We start from the raw sequence: 21,699 nt of genomic DNA, 5'->3' as shown, positions 1-21,699 counted from the left end.
TTACTTGTCGACCGCAACAACTTAGATGCTTAAATTACGTACAGAGTGATACGCCCGCAAGGCTCATCACGCGACTTTAACTGCCAGAAGATAAATGTAAACGTTTCCGATAGAAATGCGTCCATTGTGACGATTTGCAGTTACGTCATTTCGAAAACAAATGTATTAAACGTAAGGTTTTCTGCGGTTTTTTCTACACATTACCACTTCTGGCTGTTTCTTGAGTAATGTGGCTGCCAGAGCTCGGTTCGTGCCAAATCTTAAGGTCCTAGGTCAACTACAAGGCAGCAAAAGCGGCCAAAAATTGAGTTTTCAAAAACTAAAACTTGACTTGCTGTGCTCCTTACTTGTCGACTGCAACTACTTCGATGCTTAAATTACGTACAGAGTTTTGCATCCGCAAGGCTCATCACGCGACTTTAACTGCCAGAAGATAAATGTAAACGTTTCCGATAGAAATGCGTCCATTGTGACGATTTGCAGTTACGTCATTTCGAAAACAAATGTATTAAACGTAAGGTTTTCTGCGGTTTTTTCTACACATTACCACTTCTGGCTGTTTCTTGAGTAATGTGGCTGCCAGAGCTCGGTTCGTGCCAAATCTTAAGGTCCTAGGTCAACTACAAGGCAGCAAAAGCGGCCAAAAACTGAGTTTTCAAACACTAAAACTTGACTAGCTGTGCTCCTTACTTGTCGACCGCAACAACTTAGATGCTTAAATTACGTACAGAGTGATACGCCCGCAAGGCTCATCACGCGACTTTAACTGCCAGAAGATAAATGTAAACGTTTCCGATAGAAATGCGTCCATTGTGACGATTTGCAGTTACGTCATTTCGAAAACAAATGTATTAAACGTAAGGTTTTCTGCGGTTTTTTCTTCACATTACCACTTTTGGCTGTTTCTTGAGTAATGTGGCTGCCAGAGCTCGGTTCGTGCCAAATCTTAAGGTCCTAGGTCAACTACAAGGCAGCAAAAGCGGCCAAAAACTGAGTTTTCAAAAACTAAAACTTGACTTACTGTGCTCCTTACTTGTCGACCGCCACAACGTAGATGCTTAAATTACGTACAGAGTGATACGCCCGCAAGGCTCATCACGCGACTCTAACTGCCAGAAGATAAATGTAAACGTTTCTGATAGAAATGCGTCCAATGTGACGATTTGCAGTTACGTCATTTCGAAAACAAATGTATTAAACGTAAGGTTTTCTGCGGTTTTTTCTACACATTGCCACTTATGGCTGTTTCTTGAGTAATGTGGCTGCCAGAGCTCGGTTCGTGCCAAATCTTAAGGTCCTAGGTCAACTACAAGGCAGCAAAAGCGGCCAAAAACTGAGTTTTCATAAACTAAAACTTGACTTGCTGTGCTCCTTACTTGTCAACCGCAACAACTTAGATGCTTAAATTACGTACAGAGTGATACGCCCGCAAGGCTCATCACGCGACTTTAACTGCCAGAAGATAAATGTAAACGTTTCCGATAGAAATGCGTCCATTGTGACGATTTGCAGTTACGTCATTTCGAAAACAAATGTATTAAACGTAAGGTTTTCTGCGGTTTTTTCTACACATTACCACTTCTGGCTGTTTCTTGAGTAATGTGGCTGCCAGAGCTTGGTTCGTGCCAAATCTTAAGGTCCTAGGTCAACTACAAGGCAGCAAAAGCGGCCAAAAACTGAGTTTTCAAAAACTAAAACTTGACTTGCTGTGCTCCTTACTTGTCGACCGCAACAACTTAGATGCTTAAATTACGTACAGAGTGATACGCCCGCAAGGCTCATCACGCGACTTTAACTGCCAGAAGATAAATGTAAACGTTTCCGATAGAAATGCGTCCATTGTGACGATTTGCAGTTACGTCATTTCGAAAACAAATGTATTAAACGTAAGGTTTTCTGCGGTTTTTTCTACACATTACCACTTCTGGCTGTTTCTTGAGTAATGTGGCTGCCAGAGCTCGGTTCGTGCCAAATCTTAAGGTCCTAGGTGAATTACAAGGCAGCAAAAGCGGCCAAAAATTGAGTTTTCAAAAACTAAATCTTGACTTGCTGTGCTCCTTACTTGTCGACCGCAACAACTTAGATGCTTAAATTTCGTACAGAGTGATACGCCCGCAAGGCTCATCACGCGACTTTAACTGCCAGAAGATAAATGTAAACGTTTCCGAGAGAAATGCGTCCATTGTGACGATTTGCAGTTACGTCATTTCGAAAACAAATGTATTAAACGTAAGGTTTTCTGCGGTTTTTTCTACACATTACGACTTCTGGCTGTTTCTTGAGTAATGTGGCTGCCAGAGCTCGGTTCGTGCCAAATCTTAAGGTCCTAGGTCAACTACAAGGCAGCAAAAGCGGCCAAAAACTGAGTTTTCAAAAACTAAAACTTGACTTGCTGTGCTCCTTACTTGTCGACCGCAACAACTTAGATGCTTAAATTACGTACAGAGTGATACGCCCGCAAGGCTCATCAGGCGACTTTAACTGCCAGAAGATAAATGTAAACGTTTCCGATAGAAATGCGTCCATTGTGACGATTTGCAGTTAAGTCATTTCGAAAACAAATGTATTAAACGTAAGGTTTTCTGCGGTTTTTTCTACACATTACCACTTCTGGCTGTTTCTTGAGTAATGTGGCTGCCAGAGCTCGGTTCGTGCCAAATCTTAAAGTCCTAGGTCAACTACAAGGCAGCAAAAGCGGCCAAAAACTGAGTTTTCAAAAACTAAAACTTGACTTGCTGTGCTCCTTACCTGTCGACCGCAAAAACTTAGATGCTTAAATTACGTACAGAGTGATACGCCCGCAAGGCTCATCACGCGACTTTAACTGCCAGAAGATAAATGTAAACGTTTCCGAGAGAAATGCGTCCATTGTGACGATTTGCAGTTACGTCATTTCGAAAACAAATGTATTAAACGTAAGGTTTTCTGCGGTTTTTTCTACACATTGCCACTTCTGGCTGTTTCTTGAGTAATGTGGCTGCCAGAGCTCGGTTCGTGCCAAATCTTAAGGTCCTAGGTCAACTACAAGGCAGCAAAAGCAGCCAAAAACTGAGTTTTCATAAACTAAAACTTGACTTGCTGTGCTCCTTACTTGTCGACCGCAACAACTTATATGCTTAAATTACGTACAGAGTGATACGCCCGCAATGCTCATCACGCGACTTTAACTGCCAGAAGATAAATGTAAACGTTTCCGATAGAAATGCGTCCATTGTGACGATTTGCAGTTACGTCATTTCGAAAACAAATGTATTAAACGTAAGGTTTTCTGCGGTTTTTTCTACACATTACCACTTCTGGCTGTTTCTTGAGTAATGTGGCTGCCAGAGCTCGGTTCGTGCCAAATCTTAAGGTCCTAGGTCAACTACAAGGCCGCAAAAGCGGCCAAAAACTGAGTTTTCAAACACTAAAACTTGACTTGCTGTGCTCCTTACTTGTCGACCGCAACAACTTAGATGCTTAAATTACGTACAGAGTGATACGCCCGCAAGGCTCATCACGCGACTTTAACTGCCAGAAGATAAATGTAAACGTTTCCGATAGAAATGCGTCCATTGTGACGATTTGCAGTTACGTCATTTCGAAAACAAATGTATTAAACGTAAGGTTTTCTGCGGTTTTTTCTACACATTACCACTTCTGGCTGTTTCTTGAGTAATGTGGCTGCCAGAGCTCGGTTCGTGCCAAATCTTAAGGTCCTAGGTCAACTACAAGGCAGCAAAAGCGGCCAAAAACTGAGTTTTCAAAAACTAAAACTTGACTTGCTGTGCTCTTTACTTGTCGACCGCAACAACTTAGATGCTTAAATTACGTACAGAGTGATACGCCCGCAAGGCTCATCACGCGACTTTAACTGCCAGAAGATAAATGTAAACGTTTCCGATAGAAATGCGTCCATTGTGACGATTTGCAGTTACGTCATTTCGAAAACAAATGTATTATACGTAAGGTTTTCTGCGGTTTTTTCTACACATTACCACTTCTGGCTGTTTCTTGAGTAATGTGGCTGCCAGAGCTCGGTTCGTGCCAAATCTTAAGGTCCTAGGTCAACTACAAGGCAGCAAAAGCGGCCAAAAACTGAGTTTTCAAAAACTAAAACTTGACTTGCTGTGCTCCTTACTTGTCGACCGCAACAACTTAGATGCTTAAATTACGTACAGAGTGATACGCCCGCAAGGCTCATCACGCGACTTTAACTGCCAGAAGATAAATGTAAACGTTTCCGATAGAAATGCGTCCATTGTGACGATTTGCAGTTACGTCATTTCGAAAACAAATGTATTAAACGTAAGGTTTTCTGCGGTTTTTTCTACACATTACCACTTCTGGCTGTTTCTTGAGTAATGTGGCTGCCAGAGCTCGGTTCGTGCCAAATCTTAAGGTCCTAGGTCAACTACAAGGCAGCAAAAGCGGCCAAAAACTGAGTTTTCAAAAACTAAAACTTGACTTGCTGTGCTCCTTACTTGTCGACCGCAACAACTTAGATGCTTAAATTACGTACAGAGTGATACGCCCGCAAGGCTCATCACGCGACTTTAACTGCCAGAAGACAAATGTAAACGTTTCCGATAGAAATGCGTCCATTGTGACGATTTGCAGTTACGTCATTTCGAAAACAAATGTATTAAACGTAAGGTTTTCTGCGGTTTTTTCTACACATTACCACTTCTGGCTGTTTCTTGAGTAATGTGGCTGCCAGAGCTCGGTTCGTGCCAAATCTTAAGGTCCTAGGTCAACTACAAGGCAGCAAAAGCGGCCAAAAATTGAGTTTTCAAAAACTAAAACTTGACTTGCTGTGCTCCTTACTTGTCGACTGCAACTACTTCGATGCTTAAATTACGTACAGAGTTGTGCATCCGCAAGGCTCATCACGCGACTTTAACTGCCAGAAGATAAATGTAAACGTTTCCGATAGAAATGCGTCCATTGTGACGATTTGCAGTTACGTCATTTCGAAAACAAATGTATTAAACGTAAGGTTTTCTGCGGTTTTTTCTACACATTACCACTTCTGGCTGTTTCTTGAGTAATGTGGCTGCCAGAGCTCGGTTCGTGCCAAATCTTAAGGTTCTAGGTCAACTACAAGGCAGCAAAAGCGGCCAAAAACTGAGTTTTCAAAAACTAAAACTTGACTTGCTGTGCTCCTTACTTGTCGACCGCCACAACGTAGATGCTTAAATTACGTACAGAGTGATACGCCCGCAAGGCTCATCACGCGACTCTAACTGCCAGAAGATAAATGTAAACGTTTCCGATAGAAATGCGTCCATTGTGACGATTTGCAGTTACGTCATTTCGAAAACAAATGTATTAAACGTAAGGTTTTCTGCGGTTTTTTCTACACATTGCCATTTCTGGCTGTTTCTTGAGTAATGTGGCTGCCAGAGCTCGGTTCGTGCCAAATCTTAAGGTCCTAGGTCAACTACAAGGCAGCAAAAGCGGCCAAAAACTGAGTTTTCAAAAACTAAAACTTGACTTGCTGTGCTCCTTACTTGTCGACCGCAACAACTTAGATGCTTAAATTACGTACAGAGTGATACGCCCGCAAGGCTCATCACGTGACTTTAACTGCCAGAAGATAAATGTAAACGTTTCCGATAGAAATGCGTCCATTGTGACGATTTGCAGTTACGTCATTTCGAAAACAAATGTATTAAACGTAAGGTTTTCTGCGGTTTTTTCTACACATTGCCACTTCTGGCTGTTTCTTGAGTAATGTGGCTGCCAGAGCTCGGTTCGTGCCAAATCTTAAGGTCCTAGGTCAACTACAAGGCAGCAAAAGCGGCCAAAAACTGAGTTTTCAAAAACTAAAACTTGACTTGCTGTGCTCCTTACTTGTCGACCGCAACAACTTATATGCTTAAATTACGTACAGAGTGATACGCCCGCAAGGCTCATCACGCGACTTTAACTGCCAGAAGATAAATGTAAACGTTTCCGATAGAAATGCGTCCATTGTGACGATTTGCAGTTACGTCATTTCGAAAACAAATGTATTAAACGTAAGGTTTTCTGCGGTTTTTTCTACAAATTACCACTTCTGGCTGTTTCTTGAGTAATGTGGCTGCCAGAGCTCGGTTCGTGCCAAATCTTAAGGTCCTAGGTCAACTACAAGGCCGCAAAAGCGGCCAAAAACTGAGTTTTCAAACACTAAAACTTGACTTGCTGTGCTCCTAACTTGTCGACCGCAACAACTTAGATGCTTAAATTACGTACAGAGTGATACGCCCGCAAGGCTCATCACGCGACTTTAACTGCCAGAAGATAAATGTAAACGTTTCCGATAGAAATGCGTCCATTGTGACGATTTGCAGTTACGTCATTTCGAAAACAAATGTATTAAACGTAAGGTTTTCTGCGGTTTTTTCTACACATTACCACTTCTGGCTGTTTCTTGAGTAATGTGGCTGCCAGAGCTCGGTTCGTGCCAAATCTTAAGGTCCTAGGTCAACTACAAGGCAGCAAAAGCGGCCAAAAATTGAGTTTTCAAAAAACTAAAACTTGACTTGCTGTGCTCCTTACTTGTCGACCGCAACAACTTAGATGCTTAAATTACGTACAGAGTGATACGCCCGCAAGGCTCATCACGCGACTTTAACTGCCAGAAGATAAATGTAAACGTTTCCGATAGAAATGCGTCCATTGTGACGATTTGCAGTTACGTCATTTCGAAAACAAATGTATTAAACGTAAGGTTTTCTGCGGTTTTTTCTACACATTGCCACTTCTGGCTGTTTCTTGAGTAATGTGGCTGCCAGAGCTCGGTTCGTGCCAAATCTTAAGGTCCTAGGTCAACTACAAGACAGCAAAAGCGGCCAAAAACTGAGTTTTCAAAAACTAAAACTTGACTTGCTGTGCTCCTTACTTGTCGACCGCAACAACTTAGATGCTTAAATTACGTACAGAGTGATACGCCCGCAAGGCTCATCACGCGACTTTAACTGCCAGAAGATAAATGTAAACGTTTCCGATAGAAATGCGTCCATTGTGACGATTTGCAGTTACGTCATTTCGAAAACAAATGTATTAAACGTAAGGTTTTCTGCGGTTTTTTCTACACATTAACACTTCTGGCTGTTTCTTGAGTAATGTGGCTGCCAGAGCTCGGTTCGTGCCAAATCTTAAGGTCCTAGGTCAACTACAAGGCAGCAAAAGCGGCCAAAAACTGAGTTTTCAAAAACTAAAACTTGACTTGCTGTGCTCCTTACTTGTCGACCGCAACAACTTAGATGCTTAAATTACGTACAGAGTGATACGCCCGCAAGGCTCATCACGCGACTTTAACTGCCAGAAGATAAATGTAAACGTTTCCGATAGAAATGCGTCCATTGTGACGATTTGCAGTTACGTCATTTCGAAAACAAATGTATTAAACGTAAGGTTTTCTGCGGTTTTTTCTACACATTACCACTTCTGGCTGTTTCTTGAGTAATGTGGCTGCCAGAGCTCGGTTCGTGCCAAATCTTAAGGTCCTAGGTCAACTACAAGGCAGCAAAAGCGGCCAAAAATTGAGTTTTCAAAAACTAAAACTTGACTTGCTGTGCTCCTTACTTGTCGACCGCAACAACTTAGATGCTTAAATTACGTACAGAGTGATACGCCCGCAAGGCTCATCACGCGACTTTAACTGCCAGAAGATAAATGTAAACGTTTCCGATAGAAATGCGTCCATTGTGACGATTTGCAGTTACGTCATTTCGAAAACAAATGTATTAAACGTAAGGTTTTCTGCGGTTTTTTCTACACATTACCACTTCTGGCTGTTTCTTGAGTAATGTGGCTGCCAGAGCTCGGTTCGTGCCAAATCTTAAGGTCCTAGGTCAACTACAAGGCAGCAAAAGCGGCCAAAAACTGAGTTTTCAAAAACTAAAACTTGACTTGCTGTGCTCCTTACTTGTCGACCGCAACAACTTATATGCTTAAATTACGTACAGAGTGATACGCCCGCAAGGCTCATCACGCGACTTTAACTGCCAGAAGATAAATGTAAACGTTTCCGATAGAAATGCGTCCATTGTGACGATTTGCAGTTACGTCATTTCGAAAACAAATGTATTAAACGTAAGGTTTTCTGCGGTTTTTTCTACACATTACCACTTCTGGCTGTTTCTTGAGTAATGTGGCTGCCAGAGCTTGGTTCGTGCCAAATCTTAAGGTCCTAGGTCAATTACAAGGCAGCAAAAGCGGCCAAAAATTGAGTTTTCAAAATCTAAAACTTGACTTGCTGTGCTCCTTACTTGTCGACCGCAACAACTTAGATGCTTAAATTACGTACAGAGTGATACGCCCGCAAGGCTCATCACGCGACTTTAACTGCCAGAAGATAAATGTAAACGTTTCCGATAGAAATGCGTCCATTGTGACGATTTGCAGTTACGTCATTTCGAAAACAAATGTATTAAACGTAAGGTTTTCTGCGGTTTTTTCTACACATTACCACTTCTGGCTGTTTCTTGAGTAATGTGGTTCCCAGAGCTCGGTTCGTGCCAAATCTTAAGGTCCTAGGTCAACTACAAGGCAGCAAAAGCGGCCAAAAACTGAGTTTTCAAAAACTAAAACTTGACTTGCTGTGCTCCTTACTTGTCGACCGCAACAACTTAGATGCTTAAATTACGTACAGAGTGATACGCCCGCAAGGCTCATCACGCGACTTTAACTGCCAGAAGATAAATGTAAACGTTTCCGATAGAAATGCGTCCATTGTGACGATTTGCAGTTACGTCATTTCGAAAACAAATGTATTAAACGTAAGGTTTTCTGCGGTTTTTTCTACACATTACCACTTCTGGCTGTTTCTTGAGTAATGTGGCTGCCAGAGCTCGGTTCGTGCCAAATCTTAAGGTCCTAGGTCAACTACAAGGCAGCAAAAGCGGCCAAAAACTGAGTTTTCAAAAACTAAAACTTGACTTGCTGTGCTCCTTACTTGTCGACCGCAACAACTTAGATGCTTAAATTACGTACAGAGTGATACGCCCGCAAGGCTCATCACGCGACTTTAACTGCCAGAAGATAAATGTAAACGTTTCCGATAGAAATGCGTCCATTGTGACGATTTGCAGTTACGTCATTTCGAAAACAAATGTATTAAACGTAAGGTTTTCTGCGGTTTTTTCTACACATTACCACTTCTGGCTGTTTCTTGAGTAATGTGGCTGCCAGAGCTCGGTTCGTGCCAAATCTTAAGGTCCTAGGTCAACTACAAGGCAGCAAAAGCGGCCAAAAATTGAGTTTTCAAAAACTAAAACTTGACTTGCTGGGCTCCTTACTTGTCGACTGCAACTACTTCGATGCTTAAATTACGTACAGAGTTGTGCATCCGAAAGGCTCATCACGCGACTTTAACTGCCAGAAGATAAATGTAAACGTTTCCGATAGAAATGCGTCCATTGTGACGATTTGCAGTTACGTCATTTCGAAAACAAATGTATTAAACGTAAGGTTTTCTGCGGTTTTTTCTACACATTACCACTTCTGGCTGTTTCTTGAGTAATGTGGCTGCCAGAGCTCGGTTCGTGCCAAATCTTAAGGTCCTAGGTCAACTACAAGGCAGCAAAAGCGGCCAAAAACTGAGTTTTCAAACACTAAAACTTGACTAGCTGTGCTCCTTACTTGTCGACCGCAACAACTTAGATGCTTAAATTACGTACAGAGTGATACGCCCGCAAGGCTCTTCACGCGACTTTAACTGCCAGAAGATAAATGTAAACGTTTCCGATAGAAATGCGTCCATTGTGACGATTTGCAGTTACGTCATTTCGAAAACAAATGTATTAAACGTAAGGTTTTCTGCGGGTTTTTCTACACATTACCACTTCTGGCTGTTTCTTGAGTAATGTGGCTGCCAGAGCTCGGTTCGTGCCAAATCTTAAGGTCCTAGGTCAACTACAAGGCAGCAAAAGCGGCCAAAAACTGAGTTTTCAAAAACTAAAACTTGACTTGCTGTGCTCCTTACTTGTCGACCGCCACAACGTAGATGCTTAAATTACGTACAGAGTGATACGCCCGCAAGGCTCATCACGCGACTCTAACTGCCAGAAGATAAATGTAAACGTTTCCGATAGAAATGCGTCCATTGTGACGATTTGCAGTTACGTCATTTCGAAAACAAATGTATTAAACGTAAGGTTTTCTGCGGTTTTTTCTACACATTGCCACTTATGGCTGTTTCTTGAGTAATGTGGCTGCCAGAGCTCGGTTCGTGCCAAATCTTAAGTTCCTAGGTCAACTACAAGGCAGCAAAAGCGGCCAAAAACTGAGTTTTCATAAACTAAAACTTGACTTGCTGTGCTCCTTACTTGTCAACCGCAACAACTTAGATGCTTAAATTACGTACAGAGTGATGTGCCCGCAAGGCTCATCACGCGACTTTAACTGCCAGAAGATAAATGTAAACGTTTCCGATAGAAATGCGTCCATTGTGACGATTTGCAGTTACGTCATTTCGAAAACAAATGTATTAAACGTAAGGTTTTCTGCGGTTTTTTCTACACATTACCACTTCTGGCTGTTTCTTGAGTAATGTGGCTGCCAGAGCTTGGTTCGTGCCAAATCTTAAGGTCCTAGGTCAACTACAAGGCAGCAAAAGCGGCCAAAAACTGAGTTTTCAAAAACTAAAACTTGACTTGCTGTGCTCCTTACTTGTCGACCGCAACAACTTAGATGCTTAAATTACGTACAGAGTGATACGCCCGCAAGGCTCATCACGCGACTTTAACTGCCAGAAGATAAATGTAAACGTTTCCGATAGAAATGCGTCCATTGTGACGATTTGCAGTTACGTCATTTCGAAAACAAATGTATTAAACGTAAGGTTTTCTGCGGTTTTTTCTACACATTACCACTTCTGGCTGTTTCTTGAGTAATGTGGCTGCCAGAGCTCGGTTCGTGCCAAATCTTAAGGTCCTAGGTGAATTACAAGGCAGCAAAAGCGGCCAAAAATTGAGTTTTCAAAAACTAAATCTTGACTTGCTGTGCTCCTTACTTGTCGACCGCAACAACTTAGTTGCTTAAATTTCGTACAGAGTGATACGCCCGCAAGGCTCATCACGCGACTTTAACTGCCAGAAGATAAATGTAAACGTTTCCGAGAGAACTGCGTCCATTGTGACGATTTGCAGTTACGTCATTTCGAAAACAAATGTATTAAACGTAAGGTTTTCTGCGGTTTTTTCTACACATTACCACTTCTGGCTGTTTCTTGAGTAATGTGGCTGCCAGAGCTCGGTTCGTGCCAAATCTTAAGGTCCTAGGTCAACTACAAGGCAGCAAAAGCGGCCAAAAACTGAGTTTTCAAAAACTAAAACTTGACTTGCTGTGCTCCTTACTTGTCGACCGCAACAACTTAGATGCTTAAATTACGTACAGAGTGATACGCCCGCAAGGCTCATCACGCGACTTTAACTGCCAGAAGATAAATGTAAACGTTTCCGATAGAAATGCGTCCATTGTGACGATTTGCAGTTAAGTCATTTCGAAAACAAATGTATTAAACGTAAGGTTTTCTGCGGTTTTTTCTACACATTACCACTTCTGGCTGTTTCTTGAGTAATGTGGCTGCCAGAGCTCGGTTCGTGCCAAATCTTAAAGTCCTAGGTCAACTACAAGGCAGCAAAAGCGGCCAAAAACTGAGTTTTCAAAAACTAAAACTTGACTTGCTGTGCTCCTTACCTGTCGACCGCAAAAACTTAGATGCTTAAATTACGTACAGTGTGATACGCCCGCAAGGCTCATCACGCGACTTTAACTGCCAGAAGATAAATGTAAACGTTTCCGAGAGAAATGCGTCCATTGTGACGATTTGCAGTTACGTCATTTCGAAAACAAATGTATTAAACGTAAGGTTTTCTGCGGTTTTTTCTACACATTGCCACTTCTGGCTGTTTCATGAGTAATGTGGCTGCCAGAGCTCGGTTCGTGCCAAATCTTAAGGTCCTAGGTCAACTACAAGGCAGCAAAAGCGGCCAAAAATTGAGTTTTCAAAAACTAAAACTTGACTTGCTGTGCTCCTTACTTGTCGACTGCAACTACTTCGATGCTTAAATTACGTACAGAGTTGTGCATCCGCAAGGCTCATCACGCGACTTTAACTGCCAGAAGATAAATGTAAACGTTTCCGATAGAAATGCGTCCATTGTGACGATTTGCAGTTACGTCATTTCGAAAACAAATGTATTAAACGTAAGGTTTTCTGCGGTTTTTTCTACACATTACCACTTCTGGCTGTTTCTTGAGTAATGTGGCTGCCAGAGCTCGGTTCGTGCCAAATCTTAAGGTCCTAGGTCAACTACAAGGCAGCAAAAGCGGCCAAAAACTGAGTTTTCAAACACTAAAACTTGACTTGCTGTGCTCCTTACTTGTCGACCGCAACAACTTAGATGCTTAAATTACGTACAGAGTGATACGCCCGCAAGGCTCATCACGCGACTTTAACTGCCAGAAGATAAATGTAAACGTTTCCGATAGAAATGCGTCCATTGTGACGATTTGCAGTTACGTCATTTCGAAAACAAATGTATTAAACGTAAGGTTTTCTGCGGTTTTTTCTACACATTACCACTTCTGGCTGTTTCTTGAGTAATGTGGCTGCCAGAGCTCGGTTCGTGCCAAATGTTAAGATCCTAGGTCAACTACAAGGCAGCAAAAGCGGCCAAAAACTGAGTTTTCAAAAACTAAAACTTGACTTGCTGTGCTCCTTACTTGTCGACCGCAACAACTTAGATGCTTAAATTACGTACAGGGTGATACGCCCGCAAGGCTCATCACGCGACTTTAACTGCCAGAAGATAAATGTAAACGTTTCCGATAGAAATGCGTCCATTGTGACGATTTGCAGTTACGTCATTTCGAAAACAAATGTATTAAACGTAAGGTTTTCTGCGGTTTTTTCTACACATTACCACTTCTGGCTGTTTCTTGAGTAATGTGGCTGCCAGAGCTCGGTTCGTGCCAAATCTTAAGATCCTAGGTCAACTACAAGGCAGCAAAAGCGGCCAAAAATTGAGTTTCCAGAAACTAAAACTTGACTTGCTGTGCTCCTTACTTGTCGACTGCAACTACTTCGATGCTTAAATTACGTACAGAGTTGTGCATCCGCAAGGCTCATCACGCGACTTTAACTGCCAGAAGATAAATGTAAACGTTTCCGATAGAAATGCGTCCATTGTGACGATTTGCAGTTACGTCATTTCGAAAACAAATGTATTAAACGTAAGGTTTTCTGCGGTTTTTTCTACACATTACCACTTCTGGCTGTTTCTTGAGTAATGTGGCTGCCAGAGCTCGGTTCGTGCCAAATCTTAAGGTCCTAGGTCAACTACAAGGCAGCAAAAGCGGCCAAAAATTGAGTTTTCAAAAACTAAAACTTGACTTGCTGTGCTCCTTACTTGTCGACCGCAACAACTTAGATGCTTAAATTACGTACAGAGTGATACGCCCGCAAGGCTCATCACGCGACTTTAACTGCCAGAAGATAAATGAAAACGTTTCCGAGAGAAATGCGTCCATTGTGACGATTTGCAGTTACGTCATTTCGAAAACAAATGTATTAAACGTAAGGTTTTCTGCGGTTTTTTCTACACATTACCACTTCTGGCTGTTTCTTGAGTAATGTGGCTGCCAGAGCTCGGTTCGTGCCAAATCTTAAGGTCCTAGGTCAACTACAAGGCAGCAAAAGCGGCCAAAAATTGAGTTTTCAAAAACTAAAACTTGACTTGCTGTGCTCCTTACTTGTCGACTGCAACTACTTCGATGCTTAAATTACGTACAGAGTTGTGCATCCGCAAGGCTCATCACGCGACTTTAACTGCCAGAAGATAAATGTAAACGTTTCCGATAGAAATGCGTCCATTGTGACGATTTGCAGTTACGTCATTTCGAAAACAAATGTATTAAACGTAAGGTTTTCTGCGGTTTTTTCTACACATTACCACTTCTGGCTGTTTCTTGAGTAATGTGGCTGCCAGAGCTCGGTTCGTGCCAAATCTTAAGGTCCTAGGTCAACTACAAGGCAGCAAAAGCGGCCAAAAACTGAGTTTTCAAACACTAAAACTTGACTTGCTGTGCTCCTTACTTGTCGACCGCAACAACTTAGATGCTTAAATTACGTACAGAGTGATACGCCCGCAAGGCTCATCACGCGACTTTAACTGCCAGAAGATAAATGTAAACGTTTCCGATAGAAATGCGTCCATTGTGACGATTTGCAGTTACGTCATTTCGAAAACAAATGTATTAAACGTAAGGTTTTCTGCGGTTTTTTCTACACATTACCACTTCTGGCTGTTTCTTGAGTAATGTGGCTGCCAGAGCTCGGTTCGTGCCAAATCTTAAGGTCCTAGGTCAACTACAAGGCAGCAAAAGCGGCCAAAAACTGAGTTTTCAAACACTAAAACTTGACTTGCTGTGCTCCTTACTTGTCGACCGCAACAACTTAGATGCTTAAATTACGTACAGAGTGATACGCCCGCAAGGCTCATCACGCGACTTTAACTGCCAGAAGATAAATGTAAACGTTTCCGAGAGAAATGCGTCCATTGTGACGATTTGCAGTTACGTCATTTCGAAAACAAATGTATTAAACGTAAGGTTTTCTGCGGTTTTTTCTACACATTACCACTTCTGGCTGTTTCTTGAGTAATGTGGCTGCCAGAGCTCGGTTCGTGCCAAATCTTAAGGTCCTAGGTCAACTACAAGGCAGCAAAAGCGGCCAAAAATTGAGTTTTCAAAAACTAAAACCTGACTTGCTGTGCTCCTTACTTGTCGACTGCAACTACTTCGATGCTTAAATTACGTACAGAGTTGTGCATCCGCAAGGCTCATCACGCGACTTTAACTGCCAGAAGATAAATGTAAACGTTTCCGATAGAAATGCGTCCATTGTGACGATTTGCAGTTACGTCATTTCGAAAACAAATGTATTAAACGTAAGGTTTTCTGCGGTTTTTTCTACACATTACCACTTCTGGCTGTTTCTTGAGTAATGTGGCTGCCAGAGCTCGGTTCGTGCCAAATCTTAAGGTCCTAGGTCAACTACAAGGCAGCAAAAGCGGCCAAAAACTGAGTTTTCAAACACTAAAACTTGACTTGCTGTGCTCCTTACTTGTCGACCGCAACAACTTAGATGCTTAAATTACGTACAGAGTGATACGCCCGCAAGGCTCATCACGCGACTTTAACTGCCAGAAGATAAATGTAAACGTTTCCGATAGAAATGCGTCCATTGTGACGATTTGCAGTTACGTCATTTCGAAAACAAATGTATTAAACGTAAGGTTTTCTGCGGTTTTTTCTACACATTACCACTTCTGGCTGTTTCTTGAGTAATGTGGCTGCCAGAGCTCGGTTCGTGCCAAATCTTAAGGTCCTAGGTCAACTACAAGGCAGCAAAAGCGGCCAAAAACTGAGTTTTCAAAAACTAAAACTTGACTTGCTGTGCTCCTTACTTGTCGACCGCAACAACTTAGATGCTTAAATTACGTACAGAGTGATACGCCCGCAAGGCTCATCACGCGACTTTAACTGCCAGAAGATAAATGTAAACGTTTCCGATAGAAATGCGTCCATTGTGACGATTTGCAGTTACGTCATTTCGAAAACAAATGTATTAAACGTAAGGTTTTCTGCGGTTTTTTCTACACATTACCACTTCTGGCTGTTTCTTGAGTAATGTGGCTGCCAAAGCTCGGTTCGTGCCAAATCTTAAGATCCTAGGTCAACTACAAGGCAGCAAAAGCGGCCAAAAATTGAGTTTTCAGAAACTAAAACTTGACTTGCTGTGCTCCTTACTTGTCGACTGCAACTACTTCGATGCTTAAATTACGTACAGAGTTGTTCATCCGCAAGGCTCATCACGCGACTTTAACTGCCAGAAGATAAATGTAAACGTTTCCGATAGAAATGCGTCCATTGTGACGATTTGCAGTTACGTCATTTCGAAAACAAATGTATTAAACGTAAGGTTTTCTGCGGTTTTTTCTACACATTACCACTTCTGGCTGTTTCTTGAGTAATGTGGCTGCCAGAGCTCGGTTCGTGCCAAATCTTAAGGTCCTAGGTCAACTACAAGGCAGCAAAAGCGGCCAAAAATTGAGTTTTCAAAAACTAAAACTTGACTTGCTGTGCTCCTTACTTGTCGACCGCAACAACTTAGATGCTTAAATTACGTACAGAGTGATACGCCCGCAAGGCTCATCACGCGACTTTAACTGCCAGAAGATAAATGAAAACGTTTCCGAGAGAAATGCGTCCATTGTGACGATTTGCAGTTACGTCATTTCGAAAACAAATGTATTAAACGTAAGGTTTTCTGCGGTTTTTTCTACACATTACCACTTCTGGCTGTTTCTTGAGTAATGTGGCTGCCAGAGCTCGGTTCGTGCCAAATCTTAAGGTCCTAGGTCAACTACAAGGCAGCAAAAGCGCCCAAAAATTGAGTTTTCAAAAACTAAAACTTGACTTGCTGTGCTCCTTACTTGTCGACTGCAACTACTTCGATGCTTAAATTACGTACAGAGTTGTGCATCCGCAAGGCTCATCACGCGACTTTAACTGCCAGAAGATAAATGTAAACGTTTCCGATAGAAATGCGTCCATTGTGACGATTTGTAGTTACGTCATTTCGAAAATAAATGTATTAAACGTAAGGTTTTCTGCGGTTTTTTCTACACATTACCACTTCTGGCTGTTTCTTGAGTAATGTGGCTGCCAGAGCTCGGTTCGTGCCAAATCTTAAGGTCCTAGGTCAACTACAAGGCAGCAAAAGCGGCCAAAAACTGAGTTTTCAAACACTAAAACTTGACTTGCTGTGCTCCTTACTTGTCGACCGCAACAACTTAGATGCTTAAATTACGTACAGAGTGATACGCCCGCAAGGCTCATCACGCGACTTTAACTGCCAGAAGATAAATGTAAACGTTTCCGATAGAAATGCGTCCATTGTGACGATTTGCAGTTACGTCATTTCGAAAACAAATGTATTAAACGTAAGGTTTTCTGCGGTTTTTTCTACACATTACCACTTCTGGCTGTTTCTTGAGTAATGTGGCTGCCAGAGCTCGGTTCGTGCCAAATCTTAAGGTCCTAGGTCAACTACAAGGCAGCAAAAGCGGCCAAAAACTGAGTTTTCAAACACTAAAACTTGACTTGCTGTGCTCCTTACTTGTCGACCGCAACAACTTAGATGCTTAAATTACGTACAGAGTGATACGCCCGCAAGGCTCATCACGCGACTTTAACTGCCAGAAGATAAATGTAAACGTTTCCGAGAGAAATGCGTCCATTGTGACGATTTGCAGTTACGTCATTTCGAAAACAAATGTATTAAACGTAAGGTTTTCTGCGGTTTTTTCTACACATTACCGCTTCTGGCTGTTTCTTGAGTAATGTGGCTGCCAGAGCTCGGTTTGTGCCAAATCTTAAGGTCCTAGGTCAACTACAAGGCAGCAAAAGCGGCCAAAAATTGAGTTTTCAAAAACTAAAACTTGACTTGCTGTGCTCCTTACTTGTCGACTGCAACTACTTCGATGCTTAAATTACGTACAGAGTTGTGCATCCGCAAGGCTCATCACGCGACTTTAACTGCCAGAAGATAAATGTAAACGTTTCCGATAGAAATGCGTCCATTGTGACGATTTGCAGTTACGTCATTTCGAAAACAAATGTATTAAACGTAAGGTTTTCTGCGGTTTTTTCTACACATTACCACTTCTGGCTGTTTCTTGAGTAATGTGGCTGCCAGAGCTCGGTTCGTGCCAAATCTTAAGGTCCTAGGTCAACTACAAGGCAGCAAAAGCGGCCAAAAACTGAGTTTTCAAAAACTAAAACTTGACTTGCTGTGCTCCTTACTTGTCGACCGCCACAACGTAGATGCTTAAATTACGTACAGAGTGATACGCCCGCAAGGCTCATCACGCGACTCTAACTGCCAGAAGATAAATGTAAACGTTTCCGATAGAAATGCGTCCATTGTGACGATTTGCAGTTACGTCATTTCGAAAACAAATGTATTAAACGTAAGGTTTTCTGCGGTTTTTTCTACACATTACCACTTCTGGCTGTTTCTTGAGTAATGTGGCTGCCAAAGCTCGGTTCGTGCCAAATCTTAAGATCCTAGGTCAACTACAAGGCAGCAAAAGCGGCCAATAATTGAGTTTTCAGAAACTAAAACTTGACGTGCTGTGCTCCTTACTTGTCGACTGCAACTACTTCGATGCTTAAATTACGTACAGAGTTGTTCATCCGCAAGGCTCATCACGCGACTTTAACTGCCAGAAGATAAATGTAAACGTTTCCGATAGAAATGCGTCCATTGTGACGATTTGCAGTTACGTCATTTCGAAAACAAATGTATTAAACGTAAGGTTTTCTGCGGTTTTTTCTACACATTACCACTTCTGGCTGTTTCTTGAGTAATGTGGCTGCCAGAGCTCGGTTCGTGCCAAATCTTAAGGTCCTAGGTCAACTACAAGGCAGCAAAAGCGGCCAAAAATTGAGTTTTCAAAAACTAAAACTTGACTTGCTGTGCTCCTTACTTGTCGACCGCAACAACTTAGATGCTTAAATTACGTACAGAGTGATACGCCCGCAAGGCTCATCACGCGACTTTAACTGCCAGAAGATAAATGAAAACGTTTCCGAGAGAAATGCGTCCATTGTGACGATTTGCAGTTACGTCATTTCGAAAACAAATGTATTAAACGTAAGGTTTTCTGCGGTTTTTTCTACACATTACCACTTCTGGCTGTTTCTTGAGTAATGTGGCTGCCAGAGCTCGGTTCGTGCCAAATCTTAAGGTCCTAGGTCAACTACAAGGCAGCAAAAGCGCCCAAAAATTGAGTTTTCAAAAACTAAAACTTGACTTGCTGTGCTCCTTACTTGTCGACTGCAACTACTTCGATGCTTAAATTACGTACAGAGTTGTGCATCCGCAAGGCTCATCACGCGACTTTAACTGCCAGAAGATAAATGTAAACGTTTCCGATAGAAATGCGTCCATTGTGACGATTTGTAGTTACGTCATTTCGAAAACAAATGTATTAAACGTAAGGTTTTCTGCGGTTTTTTCTACACATTACCACTTCTGGCTGTTTCTTGAGTAATGTGGCTGCCAGAGCTCGGTTCGTGCCAAATCTTAAGGTCCTAGGTCAACTACAAGGCAGCAAAAGCGGCCAAAAACTGAGTTTTCAAACACTAAAACTTGACTTGCTGTGCTCCTTACTTGTCGACCGCAACAACTTAGATGCTTAAATTACGTACAGAGTGATACGCCCGCAAGGCTCATCACGCGACTTTAACTGCCAGAAGATAAATGTAAACGTTTCCGATAGAAATGCGTCCATTGTGACGATTTGCAGTTACGTCATTTCGAAAACAAATGTATTAAACGTAAGGTTTTCTGCGGTTTTTTCTACACATTACCACTTCTGGCTGTTTCTTGAGTAATGTGGCTGCCAGAGCTCGGTTCGTGCCAAATCTTAAGGTCCTAGGTCAACTACAAGGCAGCAAAAGCGGCCAAAAACTGAGTTTTCAAACACTAAAACTTGACTTGCTGTGCTCCTTACTTGTCGACCGCAACAACTTAGATGCTTAAATTACGTACAGAGTGATACGCCCGCAAGGCTCATCACGCGACTTTAACTGCCAGAAGATAAATGTAAACGTTTCCGAGAGAAATGCGTCCATTGTGACGATTTGCAGTTACGTCATTTCGAAAACAAATGTATTAAACGTAAGGTTTTCTGCGGTTTTTTCTACACATTACCGCTTCTGGCTGTTTCTTGAGTAATGTGGCTGCCAGAGCTCGGTTTGTGCCAAATCTTAAGGTCCTAGGTCAACTACAAGGCAGCAAAAGCGGCCAAAAATTGAGTTTTCAAAAACTAAAACTTGACTTGCTGTGCTCCTTACTTGTCGACTGCAACTACTTCGATGCTTAAATTACGTACAGAGTTGTGCATCCGCAAGGCTCATCACGCGACTTTAACTGCCAGAAGATAAATGTAAACGTTTCCGATAGAAATGCGTCCATTGTGACGATTTGCAGTTACGTCATTTCGAAAACAAATGTATTAAACGTAAGGTTTTCTGCGGTTTTTTCTACACATTACCACTTCTGGCTGTTTCTTGAGTAATGTGGCTGCCAGAGCTCGGTTCGTGCCAAATCTTAAGGTCCTAGGTCAACTACAAGGCAGCAAAAGCGGCCAAAAACTGAGTTTTCAAAAACTAAAACTTGACTTGCTGTGCTCCTTACTTGTCGACCGCCACAACGTAGATGCTTAAATTACGTACAGAGTGATACGCCCGCAAGGCTCATCACGCGACTCTAACTGCCAGAAGATAAATGTAAACGTTTCCGATAGAAATGCGTCCATTGTGACGATTTGCAGTTACGTCATTTCGAAAACAAATGTATTAAACGTAAGGTTTTCTGCGGTTTTTTCTACACATTGCCACTTCTGGCTGTTTCTTGAGTAATGTGGCTGCCAGAGCTCGGTTCGTGCCAAATCTTAAGGTCCTAGGTCAACTACAAGGCAGCAAAAGCGGCCAAAAATTGAGTTTTCAAAAACTAAAACTTGACTTGCTGCGCTCCTTACTTGTCGACTGCAACTACTTCGATGCTTAAATTACGTACAGAGTTGAGCATCCGCAAGGCTCATCACGCGACTTTAACTGCCAGAAGATAAATGTAAACGTTTCCGATAGAAATGCGTCCATTGTGACGATTTGCAGTTACGTCATTTCGAAAACAAATGTATTAAACGTAAGGTTTTCTGCGGTTTTTTCTACACATTACCACTTCTGGCTGTTTCTTGAGTAATGTGGCTGCCAGAGCTCGGTTCGTGCCAAATCTTAAGGTCCTAGGTCAACTACAAGGCAGCAAAAGCGGCCAAAAACTGAGTTTTCAAAAACTAAAACTTGACTTGCTGTGCTCCTTACTTGTCGACCGCCACAACTTAGATGCTTAAATTACGTACAGAGTGATGCGCCCGCAAGGCTCATCACGCGACTTTAACTGCCAGAAGATAAATGTAAACGTTTCCGATAGAAATGCGTCCATTGTGACGATTTGCAGTTACGTCATTTCGAAAACAAATGTATTAAACGTAAGGTTTTCTGCGGTTTTTTCTACACATTACCACTCCTGGCTGTTTCTTGAGTAATGCGGCTGCCAGAGCTCGGTTCGTGCCAAATCTTAAGGTCCTAGGTCAACTACAAGGCAGCAAAAGCGGCCAAAAACTGAGTTTTCAAAAACTAAAACTTGACTTGCTGTGCTCCTAACTTGTCGACCGCAACAACTTAGATGCTTAAATTACGTACAGAGTGATACGCCCGCAAGGCTCATCACGCGACTTTAACTGCCAGAAGATAAATGTAAACGTTTCCGATAGAAATGCGTCCATTGTGACGATTTGCAGTTACGTCATTTCGAAAACAAATGTATTAAAGGTAAGGTTTTCTGCGGTTTTTTCTACACATTACCACTTCTGGCTGTTTCTTGAGTAATGTGGCTGCCAGAGCTCGGTTCGTGCCAAATCTTAAGGTCCTAGGTCATCTACAAGGCAGCAAAAGCGGCCAAAAACTGAGTTTTCAAAAACTAAAACTTGACTTGCTGTGCTCCTTACTTGTCGACCGCAACAACTTAGATGCTTAAATTACGTACAGAGTGATACGCCCGCAAGGCTCATCACGCGACTTTAACTGCCAGAA

Source organism: Schistocerca cancellata, chromosome 12 (assembly GCF_023864275.1).
Source record: "Schistocerca cancellata isolate TAMUIC-IGC-003103 chromosome 12, iqSchCanc2.1, whole genome shotgun sequence".
Taxonomy (NCBI): domain Eukaryota; kingdom Metazoa; phylum Arthropoda; class Insecta; order Orthoptera; family Acrididae; genus Schistocerca; species Schistocerca cancellata.
This window is presented reverse-complemented; position numbering follows the sequence as displayed.